The sequence below is a fragment of the Aquarana catesbeiana genome, linkage group LG08 (assembly GCF_042186555.1).
Source record: "Aquarana catesbeiana isolate 2022-GZ linkage group LG08, ASM4218655v1, whole genome shotgun sequence".
In the NCBI taxonomy this organism is placed as follows: Eukaryota; Metazoa; Chordata; class Amphibia; order Anura; family Ranidae; genus Aquarana; species Aquarana catesbeiana.
In genome coordinates this window covers 276,441,462-276,448,398 of record NC_133331.1, presented here as the reverse complement: position 1 = coordinate 276,448,398, position 6,937 = coordinate 276,441,462, and positions in this window count along the sequence as shown.

Genomic DNA, 6,937 nt, shown 5'->3' with positions numbered 1-6,937 from the left:
AACAATCTTCTGATGCTGCTTTGGTCTCCCATCGCCTCTAATGCTGAGAGCTGAGCGATCAAAGACCGCCAATTGCTCAGTTCTCAGTTTTCAGTGAGCAGAGAGCCAGAGACTGTCAGTTACCAGCTGTTTGCTCTGCCCCTCCAGCGCTCACTGGAGTGCCGGGCTGTGGTGAGGGCAGAAGCGGTTGGCTTGGGCTCTCAGCAGCACGCTGAGTGGCAGAGCCAGCTGCTGTTCAGGCATCTGGGTGGATCCTGACATTAAAGTGGGGATCCCTCCATAGTCTGGACCAGCTAAGTGATATCAGCTGACCGCAGACTTTAGCACACTGTCTGCTGAATACGGGTCGCAGGAGTACAGAACTAATTGCACCTCTGTGACCCGCAGCAGTAGGGCCAAAAGAGCTTTAATCGAAAGCAAAACATATATAAGGCTCTGCCACGAAGCAGAGATACAGTGACAGCTCACAAATGACATCACTATACATGAATGTCACATAAGCCTTGTACTGTGCATGTATCATATAAAAGACATCTAGAGACCATTCAATAGATCAGGGATATGCAATTAGCGGACCTCCAGCTGTTGCAAAACTACAAGTCCCATCATGCCTCTGCCTCTTGGTGTCATGCTTGTGGCTGTCAGAATCTTGCTATGCCTCATGGGACTTGTAGTTCTGCAACAGCTGGAAGTCCGCTAATTGCATATGCCTGCAATAGATCATAAGAAAACCACTGCTCCAAGCTCCAACTGCTGCAAAGTCGTTGGGTCCCATCCACACTATGAAAATGCACCACTGAGAAGGAAAGGTTGCACTCCGATGACATCACTGAGCTCATATTAGTATATACAGCCATACAAGTGATACAACATGTCCCTATATGCAGCCCTCCACTCTGTGAGGTGGGGATGTGTTGTATATCTCGTATAACTTGACCATTATTCATATCCTTGTGTGGAGTCCAGCATCCTACTGTCGCACATTGTGTGACGGTGCAGCTGTTACCACAAGCCACTATACACCTGCAGAACACTTACAGGGTTAGGTAGGAAAGGTGCTAGGTTTATCACTTGAAGAAATTCCTAGGTGGCACTAAAATTCCCTTGGAAGTGGTTCTAAGGGCCTGTGAGGGAGTAATATTCTGACTCCAATTGTTGTAATATGTAATAGTGACTTATTCATTCCTGAAAAGGTAGGTAGAAAGGAGTGCCTGGTATCCAGTAAATGCAAGTTGGAAGGTGAGTTTAAAATCGTTTATTGAGAGTGGCAGCAAATCAAGCCAATACGTTTCAGGGGAACAGAGGCTCCCCCTTCTTCAGGGCTGTTGCTGCATACTAGTAAATGGGGAAGGGTCCCAAACAGGTGTGTTTGTAAATTAAAGATCACACTTGTGCTTGCAGAGGCTCTTTTGACAGCATTGGACTTATGCCATGAGCAGTGTCTGAAGAACGTAGTCCTGGTAGACAAGGGCATGCCTTTGCCAACTCTAGCTCCATGAGCAGGTCACTTAGTTCTCAGAGCTTGCAATGATCCTTAATAGTTATTTTTGGAAGGGTTTGTAGTCTCTTGAATAAAGTACTTTCTATAACTTCAGAGTGACTATAAGTTTGCTCAAGTCTTGCCCAAGGCCTGCATCTGGGTACATCACATGTACTGCTCCTAGTCTCTTAACACAATCTGCAGATTCTGTCCCCAAGGACTTAATAAGCAAATCAAGTTCCAACTTCCACCTTGGCAGGAAGATCGAAATCAGTGATTGTAGCTATAAAGATTGATCTCTACAGGCTCTATAGCTTTATGGACAGTCATTAAACTTGGAGAGATTGATATTATTGAGCTATCAATGTCTGGTCTAGTGAACTCAACCTAGCATATCCCCAAAGTAGGGACTTTACTTTCAAATGAAGGGACCCAGACCTATCCACCAATGAAACAAGTAATCTCCCAGCACTGGGTTTTGTCAGACTTTGAAAAGAGAGTGGACTGAGACCTCTTTCTGCACATAAGCAGGAAAGAACCGGGGTGCAAAGATGGACGAGGTTGGTGGTAGGAGGAGGACTACAGATGAGAATACTGAGCTAAGCCTGTTTCCACCAGAAACAAATTATCTGACCAGCTTTGTAGAGGGACTTCATTTTAAAGCGTTTTAGGTGATGTATTTCCTGTTCCTGTTGGGAGGAACCTATATCTCTAATGTGGTGTCTTGGAAGATGACCTAGAAAAAAAAAAATAACAATAAGTAAATGGGGTTTTTGAGCTTCATTTTGAAGGTTCTTTCAAACCGAAGATAAAAAAAAAAAATATTTTTATAAAGCTCCTTGTGACCGTTTTTACATATAATTATTAAAAATAGAGTTGTCTATGTTTTTTTCATTTAAGTCCACAAACTTTCTTCTTTTTATGTTTTGGGTAGCATGTGAAGGTATTAGAACCTTTGCCTGGTGCTATTTGGGTAGCCATTGGTGATTTTCCTTACATCCTGTGTGGTTATTAAGATGGAAAGTGAGCAAAACTCTTAAACAAGGGTACAGACAATAATAAAACAGTTTTCTCTATCTTGTCTGTTGAGGGGCACAGGTATTCAGTTATTGTCAAGTTATACTGCCGCCTACAGGGGAATTTGGATACTGGCAAACTATAAAACTGTAGGTCAGCCTAGGATTACTCCTTGTTCTCTCAGCCTGCCTCATTTTTTTGCTAGTTCTAGGACAGGGGTCTCCAAACTACGGCCCTCCATTTGTTCAGGAACTACAATTCCCATCATGTCAATCATGTCTGTGAATGTCAGAGTTTTACAATTCCTCATGGGATGTGTAGTTCCACAACAGCTGGAGGGCCGTAGTTTGGAGATCCCTGTTCTAGGAGGATGGACAATTATTTTTTTTAGCTCTGTTGAGAGAAGTCTTATGCCTAGTACACACAATGAGAAAACCGTATGAAAAATACTGCTTTCGGAGTGATCGTCTGATAATCTGATCATTAGTACACAGCTTTTGAGAGCCGATCATGACAGTTCATGTGAAAATATCCGAAGGGACAAACACAAACATTTTTCTTGTATGATAACAGAACGTACGATTTTCGTATAATCAGTACAGAATTCGTCCATGAAAAATAAGAAGACCATGACCACCACGCATGCTCGGAAATAAAAGAATATATTACAATACAATACATCATATCACTTTCAAAGTTGTATTCTGTCGTATGAGCGTTTTTGTAACTTTAGTAACCTATTGGTTTTCGATATGAGACTAGCATCCAAAAAAAATGGGTGATCAATCGTCCAATATTCTTATTGTGTTTATTAGGCTTACCTAGTGTTGCTAACCTTTTTTTTTCTTTACTTCAGTCAAGATTCATCACTACTTTGCTGCTTTCACTGGTCTACATAGCAGCTATCAAGATCACCTTTTCCTAACCCTGACTTTGGAGTACTGTACCCAGTCCCCGCTGGACTGGACCTGCAGGGATAGCCTAGATGTGACTTTCAGGGACTCTGCATTGTGGTGCTTTCCAGACGTGTGTGTACTGGTAAAAGTCAGTTACTTTCCTTGTCCAGAGCCCTGGCATGCCTGCAGGCATTACCCTGTCTCTGAAGATTCACTTGCTGATTAAAGGGGTTGTAAAGCTTCAGTTTATTTATTTTTTTAAAATAACAAACATGTCATACTTACCTTCTTTGTGCAGTTGGTTTTGCACAGAGTGGCCCCGATCCTCCTCTTCTGGGGTCCTTCAGCGGTGCTGGTGGCTCCTCTTCTTCTCGAGTGCCCCGTCAGAGAAGTGCTCTCCCTCGGGACACCAGTGCGGGCGCGCTCCTGAGTCCTGCCTCTGCGTCTATTGACACAGAAAGCAGGACTCGGCCCCGCCCCCCGAAACCCGCGTCATTGGATTGACAGCAGCAGGAGCCAATGGCTGCACCACTATCAAACCATCCAATCAGGACCCGAGACACTGGCTTTTGCCTGGCGCGAGACAGGGTACAGATAAGTAAAACGGGGGGGGGGGGGGGGGGGGGGCTGTAGCAATACAGGAGGTTTTTCACTTTTATTGAGGTGAAAATAAAAATTAAGTTGCGCTAGAAATGAAAAAAAATCACAGACCAAGTGACATAAATGCAAATAAATAGTGAGCGTTCAAAAGATTCATAAACACAAAATACATGTGTACATATGAGAACTTGATAGTGAATAATAAGAATCCAAAATTAGTGAATATATAAAAAGATAATAAAAAAAAGCATAACTGAATCAAAAATAAAAAAAGCCCATTAAGATGAAAAAAATGGGTAAAAAAGGCAATCCGTTGAAATACAAAGTTCCAAGAGTTGTCCACCTTCACCAACAGGAGAAGAGAGGGGAAAAGATCCCAATCTGAGGAGAAGAACCCACTCTGTAAGTGGGGACCTTTACCGGAACAGATGGACCCTCTCTAGAGCGAGGTTATAAACGCAGGCAGATCAAACCCTCTGCAGGGACTGGTAAGTATCCGATACCTCCGGGATCCTCCAAGTATGAACGGGAGCCGCTCGGCAGGATATAGCAGGAACAGAACAACAGGCACTTCACTCTGGGGGAGTACACTCCGACCTCCTATACACAGCACAGTGAGTGTTCCCACTATTCACTGTAGAGGAATCATCATCCTGCTGCTCATGCTCTGCAAGAACCATGTGGAACCCCAATCTCTTCTGCCTGCCTACAGTGACCTAGTCAAAAACAGATGCCCAACCCTCATCAATACCAGTTGCCCAGGTTTTTGAGTAGCTAAGGTCTTGGCCATACCCCCGACATGTTTTGACCTGCTCATGGGGCTTAGCCATGACCTGGATGGAGTCTAGGCTGAGGCTGCTTCCAATCTTTACATGAGGGTTTTGTGTGATGTGCGGCTCCTGGCACTTCTTTTCCTTCTTCATTGACTTCTATGGAGCTGAGACAAGCTCTTTCCCTGCCTATATGGACCTACTAGAGCCTGAAGCGGCCCCCCCAGTTTCTATGTATGGGGTCATAGCTAAGGTCTTGCCTCACACTTTTGGTCTAGCTGCACACCACTACGCTGTGCAAAATGTCTGTACAAAGACACTGAGGAGATTGCCTCTCTGCTAAAAGTGACCCCAGCCCATTCTCTCCTAATGGGCATCTTCTCAGTATCTTCTGAAGGAAGTGACACCTGTAATCTAAAATGCGGTGCTGCAATCTTTTTGTTGTCACTGCAGAATTGCAGGGATACGTTTTGGACCCCATTTATACAGTTCATACCACGATGCTCTCTCAAGTCTTGGGTCTTTCAAAGCTCTCACAGCTTAGGAGACCTTCCCACTATTCAAGGTATTCCTCTATGCACTGGAAGTACATTTAGGGTCTTGGGCCCCACCTAAGAATGTGTGAGGAATGCTACTCTTTGAGAGATCATTTGTTTAAAAAAATGGCCTGTGCCCACTGTGGATCTGCCAGTGACCTACCTTTAAAGTGGAGCTTTACCCATAACAACTTATAAAAAAATAACGTTCTTTAGCAAGGAACATACATTCCACGTGATTAATTATGCTACCGAAATGAATGTGTGCTGTAAATTGTCTCCAGTATTGCTGCTGTTTCTTCTTGCTGGAGGCTGCCATTTTGCTGAAGCCCAGAGCCCCTGAGCAGAAAAACATCATAAAGCAGAACTAAACCCATCAATTTACCGCTTTAAAAAAACTGTTACATTTCTTACATGAGGATTTGTCTTTTTCTTTACTAATTCTCATGTGAGTGCACCCACTGACTTGCTTTACCTTCGATGAGGAGGAGAAAAATATTGGATACAGAGTTGATTCCATTGCGATGCTGTTTACCCCTGCAGGTCTTTCTGGTGAGTGTGGACCTGAAGGGGGAGCACGTGTGGATTTTCACATTATTTTCACCGATGACATGATTCACTCAAGCACAAGTCACCTTTTGAATGTTATCATTTATGTGAATTTATGAACTTTGATTTCTGAAAGAAATCTTCTTTTGTGGAGATTTTTGATTCTCTATTGAACACGTATTTCCCACATGGACTCATTTCCTTTGCACTATTAGCACATTGTGCACCTTAATTTGTTAAGTGATTTATGTTTGTAATCAACAATATTTATTTGTGCATTTATAGATGTGGTCTGCAACTTAAAGACAGTACACAATTTGACATTTTTTAAATTTTTTTTGACTATACTTGAGTTATTCAATTTATAATACACATTAAGATTAGGCAGCGCCATTTTCACCCCCCCCTCTTCCTCTGCCATATACTTACTGATTGTGGAATCTGGTTGGGGTGGGCAGTAGCCATTATATATCACCTTAGCGCAGAATATTATACTCATATACTCATTTCTAACTGTTTTATTTGCTAGTGTCCTCAACCAAACTGTCAAACCATCAGTTGGCTGGCTGATCACATGTGCAGCACAATGATAGTTGCAGATCAAACAGAAGCAGCTTCCTTGGCTGTGAAGAATAGGAGAGTTTAAAGGGGTTGTAAAGGTAAAATTATTTTTCACCTTAATGCATTCTATGCATTAAGGTGAAAAAACGTCCGATGATACCGCCGCCCCCAGCCCCCCCGTTTTACTTACCTGACACCTCGAAAGTCAGCCGCTCGCTCCCGACATCCATTAAGCCGCTCAGCCTGGCCGCTGATTGGCTACAGTGGATGGATTGAAAGCAGCGCAGCCATTGGCTCGCGCTGCTGTCAATCACATCCAATGACGCGGCGCGCCGGGGGGCGGGGCCGAGTGATACAGTGAGTGGCTATAGCTGGCTGTATCACGGGAGCGCGCCCGCAAGAACTAACCACCATGCGAGGGAGCTCGCATTAAGGTGGTTAGTTCTTGCGGTGAGGAGCTGAAACAGCCGCCGAGGGACCCCAGAAGACCAGGTTCGGGGCCACTCTGTGCAGAACGAGCCGCACAGT